Raw genomic sequence first — 20,730 nt, 5'->3', positions numbered from 1 at the left:
GGGGATCTCCAAGGGGCCTGGCCTAGCAGATCTCGTGGAGACATTACCGAAGAGGCAGAGGGAAACACTGGAATTAGAGACTGTCCAAACTGGACAGGGTCACAGAAGCCACCTCGCGTGATCCTCTCTCACTTTCCTCCCGAGGACACTGAGCCGCAGGAGCTGGAGGTGCTGTGTGGCCTGGAAGATGGTCCGAGTGTCATGGTATGGTTTGGGGACTGTCCTTCAGATGTTCATAAAACGGGGCAGTCCTGCTTACCCCCAAATCTGGTTACTGTCACCAGTGGGAGGGCACGGCCGTCGGCTAATTTAAAACAGAGCATCCCGAGTCGGCTTCTGGGCCGCTTCCCGGCTTTGCTAGCCGCAGACCGCTCTTCAGGGGTATGTTTTGCTGACGTGGCTGGCCGCAGGGAGCCAGGAGGCACAAGTTTCTGAAGGTCCATTTGCAAAATTGAAACCCTGCCCTTGAGAACTCTGCACATCACAGCTGTGAAGAGATGTGAGAGCAAGGCCAAGGGCGGCCTTCCAGTGAGACCTCCAGGTCCGCTGGGATGCCCACGGCTTTGCGTGGGAATTCAGCAGCCTGTGGCTCCAAGGTGCCCCCTCTCACAGGCTCTTTGGGGGAGAACGGGTCCCTGTCTTCTCTTTACTGGGGCGCTGTTCTTTCTCTCTGGTTTCTTGCTCTTAGCTCATCTCACATCTTGGTTTCCAGAAGGTGGGAGATTCTACCCGGGACCCAGGGGCGCAAATGTGGCCAGCGGGCACCCTCGACCCCCAGGCCTGGTGAGACGAGGGCTCTCCTCCACGTGACCCAGCTGTTGGTGCCCAGCCTGGACCGGACTGCTCTCCAGTGTGGTGAGGAGGAGGAGTTCTGGCAGACAGGCATACCATCTGTCACCCAAGGGATGCTCTTGGGATTTGGCAGAGAGGACCCTGCCTGGGCAAGGGCAGGAAGCCAGGTGTGTGGCTCTCTATCACTGCCGAAATGACTTTCTTTTCTCCATCCAGGCACCTCCCCACCCCCAACTCGAGGGACCCAGTCTATGCCATGCAGCCCCCCAGGGCCCTCACCATCCCTCCCTTCTCTCTTCTGCTTCCAGTGAGACTTGGGTTCAAATCGCCCCACTGCCTTTTCAATGTGACTTTGGGAAAATTCCTTCATGTCCCAGAGACTCAGTTTCCTCATCTGTAAAATGCTGATGACAAGAAGGCCTGTCCCAAACACAGTGCACACATAAAGTGCATGCAGGGCTATTATGATTACTGTGTGGGTTTTTTTTTTTAAGTTTATTTGTTTATTGGTGGGGGAGGGGCAGAGACAGTGGGAGACAGAGAATCCCAAGAAGGCTCCATGCTCAGCGTGGGGGCTGACTCGGGGCTTGATCCCACAAACCATGAGATCATGAGCTGAGACGAAATCAAGAGGCAGATGCTCAACCAACTGAGCCACCCAGGTGCCCCAATTATTGTGGTTTTACGTGTTTTTGTCTTTCTCTCTCTTTGCATTAGGTGATGATTTTCTTTCTCTACCACCCTTTAATTTTCCACAGTGTGTGGCACGGTAGTGTTCACAGGGCCGTTGGCTGAGGCGGGGGGGGGCGGAGGGAAGGGTATTGAACTCAGCCCTGTGTGGCTCCAAGGCCGTCAGTCTTCCTAGGACACCGTGCTGAATTCCTCCTCTTCCTTACTGTCCTCTCCAGTTCTGCTGGGTCAGTCAGCAAATACCCCAAGTGTGACTGACTGACCAGCAAGAGAGAAAGGAAACGGGGAGTTGAGGTTTTTCTGTTTTGTCCTTTTTTTAAAATGCTTGCAGACGCTTGCTTGCCCATCTGAAATGGTCTTGGGCCTCATTTTTGGAAGGAGCCCCAGATCCCTGCATACAGAGAACGATCTTTGCGTTTCCTCACAGAGGTTTTCAGCTGGAGTGCTGGAGGTTGTCTCTTGCTTCCCTAGCTCGGGAAGACCAGGGGCAGGAGAGAGAGGACCCCGCCACACTGCTGGGTCAGCTGAGGCTCCCCCCCTCCCAGGTTTTCTTCTCTTTTTAAAGTTTATTTATTTTTTAGAGAGAGAGCACAAGCGAGAGCATGAGCAGGGGAGGGGCAGAGAGAGAGGGACACACAGCATCCAAAGCAGGCTCCAGGTGCTGAGCTGTCAGCACAGAGCCCGATGCCGGGCTTGAACCCATGAACTGTGAGATCATGACCTGAGCCGAAGTCAGATGCTCAACCGACTGAGCCACCCAGGCGCCCTTCCCCTCCCCCAGGGTTTCTTGATGGGTAAGGGAGTCTACCAGGTACCCACGAGGACATGGCTATGCTCACCTGTCAGCTGGCAGTGTGGTGATGGGGAGAGCATGCACCTACTGCGTCCACATCCATGGCTGTCACTTCACTGCTCTCTGAACCACTCAGGGCCTCAGTGTCTCCATCTGTGACATGAGAATGACATGAGAGTCTACCTTGTGGGGTGGTTGTGAAGATTAGATGAGTTTATGTGTATAACCATCAGGACCACTATTTTGGATACACCATGAAGTTCCCTACTCCCCAGATGATCCCTGGGATAAGAAGCTCTTCTCCCTTCCCTTCCTTTCCCTTCTCCCCTCCCCTCCCCTCCCCTCCCCTCCCCTCCCCTCTCCTCTCCTCTCCTCTCCTCTCCTCTCCTCTCCTCTCCTCTCCTCTCCCCTCTCCCTTCCCTTCCCTTCCCTTCCCTTCCCTTCCCTTCCCTTCCCTTCCCTTCTCCCCTCCCCTCCCCTCCCCTCCCCTCCCCTCCCCTCTCCTCTCTCCTTTCCCTCCCCTTCCCTTCCCTTCCCTTCCCTTCCCTTCCCTTCCTTTCCCTTCTCCTCTTCCCTTCCCTTCCCTTCACTTCTCCCCTCCCCTCCCCTCCCCTCCCCTCCCCTCTCCTCTCCTCTCCTCTCCTCTCCTCTCCTCTCCCCTCTCCCTTCCCTTCCCTTCCCTTCCCTTCCCTTCCCTTCCCTTCCTTTCCCTTCTCCTCTTCCCTTCCCTTCCCTTCACTTCTCCCCTCCCCTCCCCTCCCCTCTCCTCTCCTCTCCTCTCCTCTCCTCTCCTCTCCTCTCTCCTTTCCCTCCCCTTCCCTTCCCTCCCCTCCCCTTCCCTTCCCTTCCCTTCCCTTCCCTTCCCTTCTCCCCTCCCCTCCCCTCCCCTCCCCTCTCCTCTCCTCTCCTCTCTCCTTTCCCTCCCCTTCCCTTCCCTTCCCTTCCTTTCCCTTCTCCTCTTCCCTTCCCTTCCCTTCACTTCTCCCCTCCCCTCCCCTCTCCTCTCCTCTCCTCTCCCCTCTCCCTTCCCTTCCCTTCCCTTCCCTTCCCTTCCCTTCTCCCCTCCCCTCCCCTCCCCTCCCCTCCCCTCTCCTCTCCTCTCCTCTCCTCTCTCCTTTCCCTCCCCTTCCCTTCCCTTCCCTTCCCTTCCCTTCCCTTCCCTTCCCTTTCCCTTTCCCTTTCGCCCTCTTTTCTTACAAGGCTCCACACCCAGCATGGAGCCCAACACAGGACTTGAACCCATAACTCCAAGATCAAGACCTGAGTAGAGATCAAGAGTCGGACACTTAACCGACTGAGCCAGCCGGGTGCCCCAGGAAGTTCTTTATTTTCAAAAATTACCTCGCACAATCTTTCCCGGCGCGGGGTGCTCTCCGTTACTTTATTGTGAACAGGCAGGTGCTGTTTGGGTGAGACACGTCACCTGAAACAACCCCTCTTGGTGGTCACTCTGGCCGCTCACTAAGGTCATCTGAAGAAATTGATAAAAAGCAGGTAAGACCCAGTCCCCAAGGGGGTGGCGTCATAGCTTTGCAAAGGGAGTGTAAACAAGGACAGTAAGAAAGCCACCATCAGTGGTTACTTTATGGAGATAGCACACTGACACCTCTGGGATGAATGGAACAACAGCTGCCCCAATGTTATGCAAAGAGGCTCTCCCGGCTTGGGATGAAAATGCCACCCAAAGCATCCTCCAGATTCCAAAAATGCTGTATCGCCAGAACTGAGAGGGGAGGGTAGAAGATGCACTCAGACACTCCAATGACTCAGAAGGTGGCTTTGATGATGATGAGGACCCTGAGCACCAAGATGAGTTGGAAGAGCTGGCAAGATATGGAGTCAGGGGCCCAGGGTGAAGACAGCACTAAGTTAACATATTATCACACATGTGATTGTAGGCATGTACCGTAAATAATCAATCAATCGTTAGAAACAGATATTTCATCTACTTTTAAAAAGATTACATATCAACTAGGTCATAATGCCTTTGGATATTTTGAGTGGGGAAATGGGGGGATCATGGTATGTGGGGATTGTCTTTTATTGTCCCCGGCAGCACCCCCTTTCCAGAAGGCCCTGATACTCCTTGTGACTCTGCCCCAGGACAGGGGGTGGGGGGGCTTCCTCTGGCTGCCTGCACTGGTGATGGCCATAATAAACACCTTCCAGGAGCAGCCCTCACCCAAGGACCAAGGGGACTTGGGGTATAAATCCCAAAGCTCCCTCATCCCTTGAAGGAGAGGATGTTCAAAGCGCGAGTTCTGCACCGGCCCCCACAGTTCCCATGGGGATTAAGCACACGTGCCCCGGTGGTCACCTGCTTCATAGCATATCCTCTCCTGTCTGACTTGTGTTCTCTATGTCACTTTCCCATTCCCTGCCCAGAGCTTCCCAGATTCCCTCCAGATAAACTAGATTGACTGGAATGCTTGTGTCAGGGGCCGCTCCTGGGGAAATCCAACCTACGGCAAGCACAAATGATAAAGGATAGCGATGGTTACTCTCACCCATTATTATTTTGTTAAAGATCAGGAGAATGCACTTCCTGCTTTGTATTCTTGTTCCCCAGAGCTTGTGAGAGCTGGGCCCGGTTCTGGGGTATCTTTAAGGTCTGGTCAGAAACAGGGAGGTCTGACTGTATATTTATCTCAAAATAATCTAAAGTGATTCATTCTCTCTCTCTCTCTTACTCAATTATATGCTTGAGCAGCTATGCCAGAAATCGGTCCATCCAGAGCAATTAAAAGCTTCCTTTGCCAGACCTTGGGGATTTCTCTCTGATCAATGAGAAAAACACTACAGCTGGAAAAGAGCCGAAACCAAGAATAGGGCCATCATGTCTTAGCTGTTCAGACAAGCTACAGCACCATTAGGATGTTTTTAAAAGACCCTTTTATTTTCCAATATGGAACGTTGGAGGAATGATAAGAAATTTCACATTAGTTTTTCAACGCTTTTGACCCCAAACTGGAATTCATTTGTGAAAATTAGTATCTGGCTCTATGTATCAGCTCACGAGCCATAGTAAGGTACTTATTATTATATTTATGATTAATAATAAAATAATAGCAGCAGAAATCATGTCCCTCATAGCTACCATGAGATGGCCAACGTGCTAAGAACATCACACGTTTTTATCTCAGCTGACTATAATGTTACTATGAAGAGGTCACTGTTATTACGTCTATTGTATCAATGCAGTTACTCAAGCTCAGAGAGATTAAGTAGTTTGTCTGAGATCACACAACCAGGAAGTAGGAGAATGGGGTTACAAAGCCAGGCAGTCGGGCTCCAAAGCCTGGGTTTTTAACTATGGGAAGGCAACCAGCTTTTCACACCAGAAGGAAAGAAGAGATGAATGGGCTTTGTTGATTTCATTGCCCAAGGCCAGGCTCAACCTGACCTGCTTTTTAATGTTTATTTATTTTTGAGAGAGAGAGAGAGTGCGTGCAAGCGGAGGGGAGGAGAGAGAGGGAGACACAGCATCCAAAGCAGGCTCCAGTCTCTGAGCTGTCAGCACAGAGCCCCACGTGGGACTCGAACCCACGAACCGTGAGATCATGACCTGAGCCAAAGTCAGATGCTCAACCGACTGAGCCACCCAGGTGCCCCCTGACCTGCCTTTTACAAGAAGTTGAAACAAGGTGGATTTTGCTTCTCATGCCATTCCTTTCTGCTGCTCTCTACTGTGGAGAAGTCAGAGAGTTTTGTCACAAACTGGGGTTCCCTAGGTCTCAGCTGCGTGTGGCTGCAGAAGGGGGCACAGCCTCAGTGACGGAGGACATTTCCTGGGTCTGCTCCAGCCAGCTGCTGGCGCAATCCTCCCCTCCCTCCCCGGGAGACACCTCTGTGGGTCCACAAACAAGCTGGTTCCCATGGGAGCCTGCTGCTGTGCAGCTGAGAACAGCTGAGATATTGCTTATCTAGAAAGACAGCGTGAATACCCCAAACACATGATACTGGTTATGTGCCATCATAGTGATCACTTTCGAGCGGGGCGTACCAGGAGACTCCGGGCTACCCACGGAGCCAGCGAGTGAAGAACAAGGAAAATCCCCCAGGGACATCGTGGGATGCTACAGGGGATAGAGTCATCTCAGCTTCACCTGGCCATCATTCACTGTGTGACTTTGGCCTCATCGCCTCCTGCCCTATTTCCTCCTCTGTGAAATGGGCCGATGGTTCAGAGGAGCCCTGAGGCCCCTTTCCACCCCCAGAGATCTGTGAGCAGCCCTTCCCACAGGCAGCTTGCATTCCCCCAACCCTTTGCTCTGCATACCGTCCGCTCTCTTTATGTCCTTGGGCCTGTTTGTGTGGTTATTTGTCGAGTTGAGGATTCAGCTGGACTGTAAGTTCGAGAGGTTGGTGAATGGAAACTTCTTTGTGTTTGGATTTGCACAGGGTGGTTCTAGCACAGTGGTTCCCAACCAGGGGTGAGTTTGCCCCCATGGAACATTTGGAAATATCAGGAAAATTTTTATTTGCCATGACGGGGGTGGAGGGGGGAGGGCACCACTGGCATCTAGTAGGTAGAAGCCGGGGTAGAAGTTGCTAAACATTCTACAGTGCGCAGGACAGCTCCCACAAGACAAAATGATCTGGTTTATAATGTCAGTGGTGCCAATGCTGAGAAACCCTGGTTTAGAGGAGGCTAGATGGGCTCACTGGCTATAGGCACCAGGCATTGTGCAGTCCTTGGTTTGCCCTCCTCTTCAAGTTTCTCTCTCTACAGTCCGGAGAAGACCAGCAAATACTTAGGGCCAACCTGAGGCACAGTTATTCTTTGAAAAAAAAAATAGGTATTACATGCACTCAGTGAGAAGGTCAGTACAGACCAAATGATCCTCTGTTCAGTGGGGGCTGTCCTGTGCATTGTAGGATATTTAGCAGCGACCCTGGCCTCTGCCTACAAATGTCAAAAATGTCCACAGGCATTGACAAATGTCCCTGGGGACCCTGGTTGAGAACCACTGTTCTAGAGGTGTCCTTTGCCTGTCCACACACCTATTTATTTATGAAAAGATGTCTTTTTTTTATGGTGCTTGACACATAGTAGATGCTCCATGAATAGATATTGACAAATGGATAATTGAGAATAAAGCGATTTACGTAATCAGTCAAATCCTACCTTAAATGCCGGAGAGGTACGGGTTACATGTATCCTAACACAAGTACAGGATATGAAGTCATTCTTTCCTGGTTCTGACTTCTCAGTTTTGCCTCGAGGAGCACCATCTCGTTACGCTTCCAAACTATGTCACTGCTGAGGGCGAGGTTGTGGAGGATGAGTCCCAAATACCTTAAAGTCCATTCTCAGAAGCAGCCGGGCGGCCTGTAACAATGTGGATTATCTGTATTCTGTGCACCTGAGGGTCTCCTTCCCCTCCCCTGACTGGCAGACTGGGGGAGGCATCAGGGATGTGCTTCGTCTACCCCAAGGGGCCTTTCCTGCCCCATCAGTCCCGTTCTGCCAACGTCTGGCTTTCGTGACAAGCTGTGGCCTTGGTTCCAGCAAGAGTGCCCTTTCTAAGAAGGTGGAGGCGTTAGTCCAGCTTGGGCAATCAGCCCAAAGTCCATTTTGTGTAATTCTGGGCTGCCTGCCCAGCTTCTTCCTGGAGTACAGCTGGGGCTGGGATGGTCTCTGGATTTTCCATGTTTCCTGGAGTGGAGTGGTTGGGGATCTGGGAGCTGGGCAGGTGACCTGTGCCCACCACCACTAAGACCTGCTCAGGGTGAATACTCCAGGGGCCAGCTTGCTTATTGCTTACTCTGGGTCTTGGGCACGGTGTATATGGGGTGATAAAGCCAGCTTTCCTAGAGAATGCACAGCAGGAGCGATGGGGCAGCGTCTTTTGAAACCCCAGAGAACAAGACAGACCACAGTCAAGAGTCATCATAGTGAGAAGTGTGGCCTGAGAGCTCAGCTGAGGCTGGGCTGGGGGTACCTCTTTGTGGTGGCTTTAGGATAACTGGATGTACTATACCGTGGCTCAGGGCTTCAAAGACACGTGTCCCAAGAGAGAGAAACCTGGGAGAGCCGTGTGGCCCTGTTCAACTGTGAGGCCCAACCGTGAGGATGAGGTCACCCAACCTCATTTCTGCCAGACTCTACTAGTTGAGAGGTCATAAAGGCCCACCGAGTTCAAGGTGAAGGGATACAGACCCCATCTCTCAAGGAGACAGCGTCGAAGCCACCCTGGAGACGAGCATGTGTGGTGGGAGACAGTGCTGCAGCTGTTTTTGGAAAATGCCATCTACGACAAGGCTGCACTGAGTTCCAATCTTAGAGAAAAGGGGAGAGCGGGGTTCTCTATGCGCCGTCCAGAAGCCCTTCCAGCTGCCTTAGTTCCCACTTAGCCTTCCCTTTAAAGCTTCTCTCAACAGTTGGGACAAGCCCAAGGTTGGGGGCAGGTTCAAGAGTCCCAAATGTGTTCTCTTCCCAAGTCTCTTCCTTCCGCAGCTCCTCTTGTGCCTGCCCCCTCTCCCGCTAGTGGGAGAGTTGGGGTAAAGCAGGGAATAGAATATTCAGGGTGAGTTTGCTAAGTCTGAGCTTTTAGGCCAGCAACTTTTGTCCATCCCAGAATCTCCTCCATCCATTCTTGTACCCATCCCTTTTTTCTCCTCTTCCTCCTCCCTTCCTCACCATCAAATGCACTCTCTGAATTACCCCCATGCTCCTTCTTGAAGGAGCGATTGACCCTCCTCAGCCTCCCATTGACCTGGAAACTGCACCCCTCTGAGTTTGCTCTCACATGGTCATCACCAAATCCTGTCAGTTTTCATCTTGTTCGCTCGGCCTCTGTGAACGTGACCTGCCTTCCTTCTTGGAATTCTCCCTGTGGCACCCCCACATCTTCTCCTACCTCTCAGTCTGACCCCTTCTTCCTTTCAGGGTATATAATTGGTTCTCTTCTCTCATTTAACCCCATTGCTTCTTCTATCCCCTATTACCACTGACTACAGGCCCTATTTCTCTTGTTTCCTACCTACCCTCATGAGCTCCGAATCTCACATTTCCAACTTTCCACCCCATATCCCAACCTGCCTGACCTCACAACCACCTGGGGTCCCCTAGACCAAAGTTAAACTCAGTGTCTCCTTCTCATTTTGGGCTATTCATTCCCATGTCACCGAGTGCCACCACCCAGTCTGGCAAGGTGGAACTCTTAAAGCATCACAAATGCATCCTTCTTCTGGTACCAACAGGTTAGCAACTCTATTCCCAGAAGATCTCTTGGACACATTCATTTGTTTGTTCATTCATCCCTTTTTTCTTTTTTCAAGTTTATTTATTTTGAAGGGGTGGGGGGGGAGAGCATAAGCTGGGGGAGGGGCAGAGAGAGAGAGAGAGAAGGAAAGAATCCTAAGCAGGCTTCACGCTGTCAGCACAGAGCCCAATGTGGGGTTTGGTCCCATGAACCTCGACATCATGACCTGAGCCCAAATCAAGAGCCGGATGTTCAACCAACCGAGCCACCCGGCTGCCCCTGTTCATTCATTCATTCTTTTAGTTAGGAAGTACTGATTGAGTATGCGCTATACCCCAGGCACTATTCTAGTGGCTGGAGATATAGCAGTAAGTCCGACAGAGTCTTAGAATCTACAAGGGAGAGAAAGACAACAAACGGGTTCATAGACAAATGGTGGTAGATGCTGTGAGACAACAGAGCTAGGCGAGGGGTGGGAGGAGGAGGGAAGATAGTTCTTTTATGTTAGGTAGACAGGGACAGCCTTACCAGTCAGGTGACATTTGAATAGAAACCATAATGAAATGAGAGCCAGCCAGGTGGATATTGGGTCTTTCTTCTTTATCCCCATGGCCACAGCTCCTCATTCTCTTCCCCTGAAGCATGGCAATTACCTTCCAAAAGGGCAGTGGCCTCTTTGCCTCTCTGCTCTTATCCTTCCTTCTCGACCCCTTTCAGTGGCTTCCTACAGCTCACAGAATAAAGTTCTTACTCCTAACTATAGTCTGCAAGGAGCTTCACCATTGGACTCCAACCCTCTTTCCAGCTAAGTCATACTGTCATAGGCAGAATTCTAAGATGGCCTCATGCTCTGCACTCTTTCTGTTCCTCCCTGTATAATCTTCTCTCCTTAAGTGCCCGTAGAACCTGTGACTTGCCGCTAGCCAACAGAATGTGGCAAAGGCGAGGGGGGGTGTCATTGCCTTCAGTAGGTTATGTTATAGAGGAGTCTGTCTTAGCTGACTTTATCGAGAGAAATTCTCCCGCTGGCCTTGAAAAAGCCAAGAGCCATGCTGTGAACTGGGCTATGGGGTTGAGGAACCGGGGGCAGCATCTGGAAACTGCAGGAGGCCTCAAGTTGCTGAAGGCAGCCCCCAGCCTCTGGTCAGGAGGAAGCTGGCACTCTCAGTCCTGCACTTGCAGGGAAATGAATTCTGCCAACCGCCTGCGTAAACTGGGAAGCACATTTTTCCCCTCATTAAGCTTCAGATGGGATCACAGCCCCAGCTGACACCTTTTGCAGCTAGTGAGCAAAGAACCCAGCAGAGCTGTGCTCGCTCCTGACCCACTGTAAGATAATTAGTGTGTGTTGTCTTAAGCCTCCGAATGTGTGGTGGTTTGTTACACAGCCACAGAAAACCGATACACTCACCCTGCATAGCCTATACCAGTCCTCAGGCCGTCCCAGCTTTCAGACACGTTTTCCTTTGCATGCCCTGCTGAGAACACAAATTCTGTCCACAAATCTCTAATCCTACATTTTCTCTCTGGAAAAATCTTGTTTGTCCTTCAAAACCCCATTCAGACGTACCCTCTTCTCCTTCACACTCTTGTGACACCCTGGCCCTCCTCCCCACTCCCCAATCTTGCTTTTCTCGACAAGCATGGGGTTGGCTGCTATATGCCTGCATGTCAGTCCCCTCTCTTCTCTTTCCAGCTCAGGGTCTAGCTCAGTGCCTGGCTTCCAGTCATTCAAGGGTTCCTCACTTGGGGATGCGTGTTGGGGGGGATGGTCCTGGATAGGGCCTGTGCCATGCATAAATCCCCTAAAATTGCTTCGAGAATGCTGCTTATTAAGCAATTTTTTCTGGGCCCATTGCTTCCACTCAACTCTCAAAGAGGCTCGAGGTCCTGGGAAGATTAAGACCAATTGAAGCCTGGTGTCAATACATGGTTCTTGAATTTAAGCCACTGGGTTATCGCCTGCTAAGGAGATTTTCATTTTAAGCCTTCCTGCTAATTGTGGCTTTGCTAGAGGAATTTGAAGCTTCTGGGGTATTTTGCAGGAGAGCTGCTGTTTTGACACGTGTAAAAGCACAGTCAGGTAGGCAGCCCCAGGCTCCGACCAGGGATGAAGGTGGTCCAGGCTGGGGAAAGAGAAAGGAAGGAGGGGTAGAGCAGGGGTGCAGGGAAGCCCACATGTCCAAGAAGAAGAAACAGAAGGGAGAGCCTTGGAGACAAAGGGAGCGCGGGGGTGGGGGTCAGGGGACCAGCGGATTCTGCGCTGAAGGAGCGCCTGTGTTTCTCCTTCTAATTGTGCCAGGTGCCAGGATACCTAGTCCCCACTGCCGGCTCCCCTGGGCTCTGGAGGGCTGCCTGTGGCAGCGCAGTGTATTTTTAGCCCTCCAGTAAGTGGAACAAAGCGCTCTGAGAGGCAGTGCTGCGCTCTTGGCTCTGGGCTCCAGGCAACACTCAGCAGCTTTCTGAGGAAGCGCAGGACACCCTCTCCAGCTGCAGTGGGGATGTGGGTCCAGCTCCCTCCAAGTCTCTTTCCCTCGGGGGTGGGGGGGCCTGGGAGAGGGACGTCCTCACCAGAAGGAGGACAGTCAGGGCTGTGTGGCTGGGCAGCTTAGGGGAGAGCTGGTGAGCGGGCCTTTCACTGGGAAGGACACAGCCTGGCGCCAGATGCTTACCTCTTCTGGCCGCTGGCGCTGAGGGAGATGACTGGTCCCGGGACTACCAGGGTTAGGTGGGCAAAGCAGGGTGCGCTAGGCTCGGGGCGGGGATGGTGGGCAAGCCCCTGGCCCATGCCAGAGAAGCCTGTCCCTGAAGGCGGCGAAGACCGCGGTGAAGGGAAGTGTGGGGGAGAGTCTCTGGAAGCCACTTTCTGACATCCCAGGTGGTGAACTGTCAAGGTCAACCTTGAGCATCGATCTGCCAAATATTTGCTTGGATCGCTGACGCAGCAGACCTCTCACCCCAACCTGCTCCCTGCTTGTACCGGGGCCTTGTCTCAACCAGACTGCCTTACCCCTTGACCCTCGAGGAGATGGGACTGTTTCCCAAAGAGCCCTTTCCAGACAGATGTGGCTGGTCTAGTCCTCTCACGGGGGCATAGGCTGTGGGTGAAGGTGGGCAGACTAGAGGCTGGAGGCTGGGGCCAGGCGTCCCCACGGACCCTTTGTTTGAAATGGCTACCTCCGACAAACTAGACTGAAGTGATCAAGGTTCAGCACAGCTGCCCACGTAGAACCAAACTCCACAAGGCCGGGCCCTTAGGGCCTTGTCCCCACCACAGCCTTCCCACACACCAAGCCCAGGAAGAAGAGAGACCTCACTTCCTAGGCAAGACAGAGAGAAGCCAAGAGCAGGGCTTGGCTGAAGCCAAACCTAGTCTCCACCTCCCCGGGGGACTCTGAGTCCCTTCCGCTCCAAGCCCCCAGCCTCTCAGTTTGCTTCCTGTATGGCGCTCATCGCATGCTGACTCGTGTGTTCTAATCCTCCTTTGCTGCGTATCCACCCAACTGACTCATGAGATCGGAAGAGAGTGCGTTTGTTTGGTGTAGGTATGGCAGCTCCCTGGGAGGAATAGTGCTCCAATTTGTGGGGCGTACCTATTCCTGTGCTGTCGAAATACTCCCACCATGGCCAACTTCAAGCTATGATTGTTTCACAATGGGCTCATGTTTCTAAATATCTAGCAGTTGGCTGTGGTGAACCAGTCTTCATGGGTATGAGCTCACCACTGCTGGAGGGTGCCCCACTGCTGAAACTTAAGGCTTGCACTCAGCAGGTGCACCCAAGGCTGGTGCCACAGAATCCTTGCTTGGATGGACTGTTCTATTCAGTACATGTTTTGTTTTGTTTTGCTTTCTTCTGGAGCACCTACTCTGTTCCTAAAAGAATGTAGAATGAATTCCTGGGGGGAGGATCACTTGTGAACAAGGTAACAGTCCTTCTCTCCTCCCCATATCTTGGCCCCTTTGCAGTGTGACCTTGCAGTTTCTACCATCAAGAACTAGCACCAGTTTCTTAACCCTTGATTCAGGCCTACCCTTGTGACTTGACTTAGCCACTGGAATATGGTGAAAATGACTTCGACCATTCTAAGCTTGGGTCTCGAGAGGCCTTGTGTACCTCCTCTCTTGTCTTGGGATCCTGCCAGCCAGCACATATAAAGCCCAGGCTATTCTGCTGAGCAGTCGAGAGGTCACATGGAGCAGACACCCACCATCTCAGCCAAACCATCCTTGATCAGCCAGGCTCAGCAAACCCAGCAGCTGGTCAAAGGTGTAGGAACAAGCCCAGCTGAGACCAAAGGTCAAAGGTGTAGGAACAAGCCCAGCTGAGCCCAGCCTCGATGGCTAAATTGCAGACTCATGAGCTGAATAATGGTTGTTGTTTTAAACCACTAAGCTTTGGAGTGGTTTGTTATCCACCAAAAGCTAACCAACAGAACACCATGCTTGCGTTCAGAAGTAGCTTGGCTCGGGGCACCTGGGTGGCTAAGTCGGTTAAGCATCTGACTTCGGCTCAGGTCATGATCTCACAGTTTGTGGGTTCGAGCCCTGCACTGGGCTCTGTGCTGACTGCTCAGAGCCTGGAGCCTCCTTCGGATTCTGTGTCTCCCTCTTTCTCTATCCCTCCCCTGCTTGTGCTCTCTCTCTCTCTCTCTTTCTCTCTCAAAAATAAAATAAACATTAAAAAATTTTTAAAAACAAAAGCAAAATTCAACTACTGGGACCTCATCAAAATAAAAACCTTCTGCACAGTGAAGGAAACAATCAGCAAAACTAAAAGGCAACCGACAGAATGGGAGAAGACATTTGCAAATGACATATCAGATAAAGGATTAGTATCCAAAATCTATAAAGAACTTATCAAACTCAACACCCAAAAAACAAATAGTCCAGTGAAGAAATGGGCGAAAGACATGAATAGACACTTCTTCAAGGAAGACACCCAGATGGCCAACCGACACATGAAAAAATGCTCAACATCACTCATCATCAGGGAAATACAAATCAAAACCACAATGAGATACCACCTCACACCTGTCAGAGTGGCTAACATTAACAACTCAGGCAACAACAGATGTTGGCGAGGATGTGGAGAAAGAGGATCTCTTTTGCGTTGTTGGTGGCAATGTAGGCAGGTGTAGCCACTCTGGAAAACAGTATGGAGGTTCCTCAAAAAACTAAAAATAGAACTACCCTACGACCCAGCAATTGCACTACTAGGCATTTATCCACGGGATACAGCTGTGCTGTTTTGAAGGGACACATGCACCCCCATGTTTATAGCAGCACTATCAACAATAGCCAAAGCATGGAAAGAGCCCAAATGTCCATCGGTGGATGAATGGATAAAGAAGATGTGGTATATATACACAATGGAGTATTACTCGGCAATCAAAAGAATGAAATCTTGCCATTTGCAACTACATGGATGGAACTGGAGGGTATTATGCTAAGTGAAATTAGTCAGAGAAAGACAAAAATCATATGACTTCACTCATATAAGGACTTTAGGAGATAAAACAGATGAACATAAGGGAAGGGAAACAACAATAATAGAAAAACAGGGAGGGGGACAAAATAGAAGAGACTCATAAATATGGAGAACAAACTGAGGGTTGCTGGAGGGGTTGTGGGAGGGGGGATGGGCTAAATGGGTAAGGGGCCCTAAGGAATCTACTCCTGAAATCATGGCTTCACTATATGCTGACTAATTTGGATGTAAATTTTAAAAAAATAAAAAAGTTTAAAAAAAATTTTTAAAAAGTAGAAGTAGCTTAGCTGTCGGCTGGATTGTCCATCTCTGAATGAGGTAGAATTAGCCTCCTGTCCGCTACAGCTCATTAGCTATGAGCCAGAACTCTAGGTATCAGCACCACTGACCCCTGCGGTACCTGAGTTGTGGCAGAGTATTAATAGTATTAATCCTCCCCTAACAGAGCCTATTCCTATAGGCTGTGGGAAGGAGTCCCACAGCTCCCTGATGGGAGAGCCCGAAAAGAGGCCCACAGTCGGAGACCGCAGACCCCAACTGGGATGAGCCCTTCTCCGCTTTGAATTTGCCTGGCCCATGCAGCCCCACGGCTGGAGCTGCCCTTTTCCCCCTGAGCAGTGAAGACTTCACTGCTCTTCCCGGGAAATGTCTCACCAGGAATGGGGACACTCGCAAATTCCTGTCTTCTGGCCATAGAATATAAACATATTTTGGGCGAGGTGGAAAAAGAAGAAATCCACATATTTGGAGTGGGGAGGAGGGAGAGAGCCAGGTCTTAAAACTTAATCGATTTCTTTTTTAAACTGAAAACTTTCAGTTCACAAGTAAAAGCTTGCTTGTAACCTACGAAGGAGTGTGTGAAGAACCAGACCTCGCCCTCCGGGCCCTCTAGGTTTGACTGTCAAAACTCGGTAGTAGCAAAGAGGCTTTCTGGAGAAAGAGAGAGGAAGCAGGCCCTGAAACAGATTTGCAGCTGTGTGCGGTGGTGTTCTGTGGTTTTCCTCTCCCCAGCTGTGTGACCTTGGGCCTGTGTATAACCAGGGAGACTGGAGAGCTCCACAGTTCCTTTATGAGGTGGTCTTTTTCTTGGTTTAAAGGGAAAAGCCAGGGAGAGCTGGAGAGGTTTCTGACAGTTGACTGTTCACTATACCACTGGAGGTATATACTCACCCTGTTTTGTTAGCACACGGCATACTTCTTGTGCTGACGTGAGCGCGTTGATGTCACCACACTCTCCCAGTTTGTATCTGGTTCAGGATGCTGCCAGAACATACACATCCAACATTGTCCCCCTTCCCCACCCACCTCAGCTCAGGGAGCAGGAGCTTTGAACCTGACTGGTCAGGTGGAGAAATGTCAATGATAGGTAGAGAGTTAATTAGCAATCACTCCGCCGAGGGATATGATGTCTCTCACTGACAAGCTGTGTGACCCTGGGCAAGTTACTCTACCTCTCTCCGATCTTCCATTTCTTCCTCCATATTTTCCATTTCCTTCTCCATATTTTATATTATTGTCATGTGAAACTTTTCCAATGGTGAATCACATTCAATATTAACTAACTATTCAATGAAAACATATAGAGTGACGACAGATGCTTTATTGTATAGAACATACCCATGGAGTGCCTGGGTGGCTCAGTTGGTTGAGCAACCAACTTCAGCTCAGGTCATGAACTCACAACTTGTGAGTTCGAGCCCCGGGTCAGGCTCTGTGCTGACAGCTCGGAGCCTGGAGCCTGCTTCAGATTCTGTGTCTCTGCCCCAACCCACTCACATTCTGTCTCTGTCTCTCTCAAAAATAAATAAACATGAAAAAAAATTTTTTTTTAAAAGAAAGAAAGAAAAAAAAAAGAACATACCCAGAAGTTAAGTTTTTTCTTTGTACTTAATAAAAAACTATGTTGACCTGAAGGTCTCATTTGGTCTCAAGCAGCCACACTGCATACTCAGAACTTCTGGGATGTTCTCATTTTTCAGTTTCAGGACTTTGACTTTGTTCAGTTATTTGTGGACACCTGGGACACATTTTTTTTCTATAATTTTTTTCAGCGTTTTATGGGGACACCCTTGTTGCTTATCTTAAAGGGTTGTTAAAAGAATAAAAGGAGGGGTGCCTGGGTGGCTCGGCCGGTTAAGCGTCCAACTCTTGATTTCAGCTTAGGTTATGATCTCACGGTTTGCGCATTTGAACACACATTAGGTTCTGTGCTGGCAGCATGGAGCCTGCTTGGGATTCTCTGTCTCTCTCTCTCTGCCCCTCCCCTGCTCTTTTTCTCTCAAAAGAAATAAAGAAAGAAAAAGCATTAATAAAAAAAAAAGAATTAAACAAAATAATCCACCTATGGCATGAAGCTTAGCGCCTAGACTAGTAGATTCTTCATCAAGAGCAACTACTGCTGTTATTCGCCCCAAATGCTGGCTATCCACTCCTGCTGATGTGGAGCTAGTGTTTCAGCCCTGATGGCAGGGCCACTCAAGAACCACTGTGCAAGGAACGTTAAGTGTTGGGAGTCCATACATCCTTGTTCTCCAGGCCACAGATTGAGTGACTTCCAATTCTCCCTCCTGCTCACCCTCTCTGTTGCTGTATGGATCAGAAGAGACTCAAAGATGTCAGCTGAGGCAATTTCCTGCCCTCGAGTAAGGCCTGAGAGACTTTTTCATCCCCATCATAAAATGAAGGCAGTAGAGCCTGTCATTTTCCCACATGACACCCTATCCATTCCTTATCCTTTCCTGCTCTGTGTTGCAGAAGCCTGATCTTGTGGACTACATTTCCCAGGCTGCCTTGCACCCCAACGTCCTATAGGTTCAGCCAATGGGAGGTCCTGGTGAGATACTGGTGGTCGGAAGATGGGAGAGGGGTAAAGCTCCCTGCAGCCCTCTCTGCTTCCGGGGGTGTCTCCAGTAATGGCTGTGTTTTCTCCACAGTTCTAGCTCCTGCTGGACATGGTTCCAGCTCCTGCAGGTCATGGTTCCAGCCTCTGATAATCCCCTCCCTTCCTTTGTCCCTTGAGCCCTGGGAAAGTAGCATTTTCCTGCTACTTCTAATCTCTGGGTTGCTTTGCCCTTCCCTGTTTAGGTTTTCAGCTCTTTTGTCACTTTTGTAACTCTCCCCCCACACACCCTTTTTTTTTTTTTTTTAAGTTTATTTATTTATTTTGGAGAGGGGGGAGGGGCAGAGAAAGAGGGAGAGAGAGAATCCCAAGCAGGCTCTGCACTATGTGGGGCTCAATCCCATGAACCTGGGAGATCATGATCTGAGCCAAAATCGAATCTGGGGCTCAACTCACTGAGCCACCCTGACCTGACACTCCTGTAACTCCTTTCTTGTGTTAATTCACTTTTTAAAAAAGTTTATTTTAATTCATTTTAGGAGAGAGAACAAGCAGGGGAGGTACACAGAGAGAGGGAGACAGAATCCCAAGCAGGCTCCACACTGTCAGCTCAGAGCCCAATGAGAGACTCGAACCCATGAAACGTGAGATCATGACCTGAGCCGAAATCAAAAGTTGGACACTTAACTGACTGAGCCACTCAGGCGCCTCTGTATTAATTCATGATTAAACCCCTTGGCCTGGGCTCTGTTTTCCTAGTGGACCCTGACTACTGCAGCTACCATGGTAAACATCTTGCAGACATTCCACTCCTCAGGCCTACAGATGCTCCCTGAGGAGAAGGGGGTATGTGAGATCATCCAGCTGGACGTGTCCTTTTGGCCTCACCGATTCTTTACCCTGTGGGGAGGAACGTGGCCTTAGAGAACCAGCATGGCTCTCAGAGCCCACTCCTTATTCCTTAGACTGTAGGGGGTTCATTCTCCACTTCTAGGGGATGCCAAGTTCAGGTCATTTCAAGCTGATTTCCTGTCCTCACTCATCCTGTAACGTAATGGACAAGGTCTTTGTCTAAAGGACCAAAACTTCTAAATTCAATCTTTGCTCCGGAATCCCCTTTGGAAGGTTACCTTGCTACAGAGGAGCATCTTAGCCTGCCCTGAGTGGGTCCCTCACCTTGGTGCTCAGGAGCTTCAGGCCCATGACTCACACATGGGACCCTGTCCCAACACCTGCAGGTGCAATGCCTGCCACCCTCTTCCTGTTCTAGATCACCCTGGAGGCCCTTACCTTGCAGCTGTCCCTTCCCGTCCTGGGCCCTTTGCCGCTCAATATTTCATCCAGGAAACATGTGGGCAGATGTTTTTGGCAAGCCACTTGGTGGTGGTTAACCTGTGGGGCGCCAGAAGGGGTAAATGCCCTGTTTGGGGGATTCCCCACCCTCTGTCCTGCCCCCAGGCCATCTGGGCTTTCTGGTGGAGTAAGCTACATACATATTTATAGTGGCAGTGACTGTGGGAGCCTGGGGAATACATAATGGCAGCTGCAGCTTTGGGTGTGCCATCCTCTGAATTAAATCCCTCTCCCACTGCCTATAAGTCAGGAGGCCCAGCCTGTAGCATGAGCTACAAGCCCTTGATGAAGCACCCAAGGAGCATGCCGTGTTGGGGCATCAGAGCTGAGAAGCCCTTTCCACTACAGATGAGCAAACTGAAACCCTTGACCCATGCGTTCTGACTCGTAGGGTCTTTCTGTAGACCCAGGTGGGTCTGGCCTCATAGGCTTCTCCCGGGCAAGTGTGGACTCTGCAAACTTTAGCCACTCCTTAGAGTGTGGGGCTGCCTAGGAAGCCGGGGGTTGAGGGCAGCCCTTCTGGGTGTGAGCACCCAGGTCCTGATGGGCTGCTCCACGCTCAAGGGCACAGGCAGAGCCTCCAGCCGTGGTCACGGAGGGAAGTGCTCTCTGGAGCCCATCCTTGAGATTGCACCTGTTCTGGGCCAGAAATGTGAAGGCATCCCCACTCCTGGGACGAGTCACCAGGAGCTGCTTGGAAGAATCCTGAGAAGCCTTTGTGAGATGGTTGTGCCGGGAAAATTTTGCCAACCACAGTTTAAAAGCGAAACAGAATGAGCATATGGGTGTGTGATGTGTATACGTGTGTGATGGGCATACATGTACATGTGTGATACACGAGAGACTACTGGTTGGCATATGTACATGCACACGTGTGTGTATGCATGTGTGGGTATTATGTGTGCATGTGCGAGCAAACGCATGTATGCACATGTGTATATAAGATCATGTGCGTGCATGTACATTTATGTGTGTCACATATGTAAGTGTGGTGTGTGTGTTTGTGAAGAACGGTCTAGACCGCGGCATGTTACTGGCTCCTGGTTTTGTCCCCTCCTAGGGGAGGAGGCTGCAGGATGGTGACAAGCCATCTGTGCTGGGCAGTCTGCCCTCCCATGACCATCTTTTGCCCCAAACTTTTTACCTGTTTAAGGCTTCAACTGGAGCCTGCTACCAGTTTGGTGCCGCCTGAAGATTTTGTCCTTTCCGTTGATGAAGACGTGCATGTCCCTTGAGGAATTGGAAAATATAGAAGAGCACGAAGAAGAAGATAAAAATCACCCTTAGTCCCAACACCAGAGTCCTGGCTGTGGCTTCATCTGACTTTCCTGTCCAGCTACAACTGGGACTTGATGGGCAGAAGGGGAAGCAGACATGAGTGACACTGTCACCCCAGGGCCCTTGATCCCTGACCCACACACTGGTCAAGGCTTCAGAAGCTCCTAAACTGCCATCTTTTGTTGTTGAATTCGTCATGGTTTGCAAAGTTCCTAAGGTGACTGGTTTGACCTGAGCTATGAAGACAGACATACTGACCTGGGTTTCAACAAGGGTTTCACTGACCT

At 50.5% G+C, this 20,730-nt stretch overlaps 1 long non-coding RNA gene across 1 annotated transcript; it reads right to left on the bottom strand.

Moving 5' to 3' along the window:
• Positions 1-1,254: 1,254 nt before the first annotated feature.
• LOC106967064 (uncharacterized) lies at positions 1,255-7,801 on the bottom strand. Its single transcript, XR_001428873.3, has 4 exons — positions 7,404-7,801; positions 3,617-3,746; positions 2,322-2,428; positions 1,255-1,740 (listed from the first exon to the last, which is right to left on the bottom strand). It is a non-coding gene; the product is annotated as an uncharacterized LOC106967064 (long non-coding RNA).
• Between the last annotated feature and the right edge of the window lie 12,929 nt (positions 7,802-20,730).

Source organism: Acinonyx jubatus, chromosome A3 (assembly GCF_027475565.1).
Source record: "Acinonyx jubatus isolate Ajub_Pintada_27869175 chromosome A3, VMU_Ajub_asm_v1.0, whole genome shotgun sequence".
Taxonomy (NCBI): domain Eukaryota; kingdom Metazoa; phylum Chordata; class Mammalia; order Carnivora; family Felidae; genus Acinonyx; species Acinonyx jubatus.
This window is presented reverse-complemented; position numbering and strand designations above follow the sequence as displayed.